We start from the raw sequence: 654 nt of genomic DNA, 5'->3' as shown, positions 1-654 counted from the left end.
AGAAGTTTTCTGGCCTTTTTCTCACCCGTATAGTTATTAATTTTCTTAAAACTTCTCAATATGCCCCTGCGATCATTCTGTGTCCTTGAGAAAAGTATCAAAATGATTCCTCTGGAATCCAAAAGTTAGTTGCCAAAACTTTAGATGTAGACCCCCCTCTGCCTTGGAGATAGCTGACCCAGCAGATCCTCTCAGAAGCTATTGTTTTGATTGGACCTGTTTTTGAAGACCCCCCAGTGAACCTAGAGTATGACTTAGAGAACTTGGCTGCAGCCACCCACTGATCACAACAATACGTTTAAGCGCGATTTTTGTTTTCTAATTACCCCATGCATGTACGAACTGAAACCCAGTAGCAATACTTTTTGACAAACACTCCTGTAAGTTACAGTTAGTGATCTTTGCAGAGAATCTTCACGCACAACCAGGGAACAGTGTTGCCTCAATCCTATGGGAATACGGCTCTGCTGAAATACAAGAGACTCAAGAAGGGGCTACTGTCCTAGACCCAGCACTCCTCTCAGCCTAGCTCTATTCTTTGTTGCTCTTTGAGTTCCTGAAAATGCAGCCCCAAAGCAGCCACTCGCAACGCTCCCATTCACAACATGCCATTTCCTATCTGGAGCAAAGTTAACACCCAACGTGAACTTGTTC

This window comes from Echinops telfairi, unplaced genomic scaffold (genome assembly GCF_000313985.2).
Source record: "Echinops telfairi isolate 266 unplaced genomic scaffold, ASM31398v2 ScPeMD7_1;HRSCAF=3_0, whole genome shotgun sequence".
Classification (NCBI taxonomy): Eukaryota; Metazoa; Chordata; class Mammalia; order Afrosoricida; family Tenrecidae; genus Echinops; species Echinops telfairi.
This window is presented reverse-complemented; position numbering follows the sequence as displayed.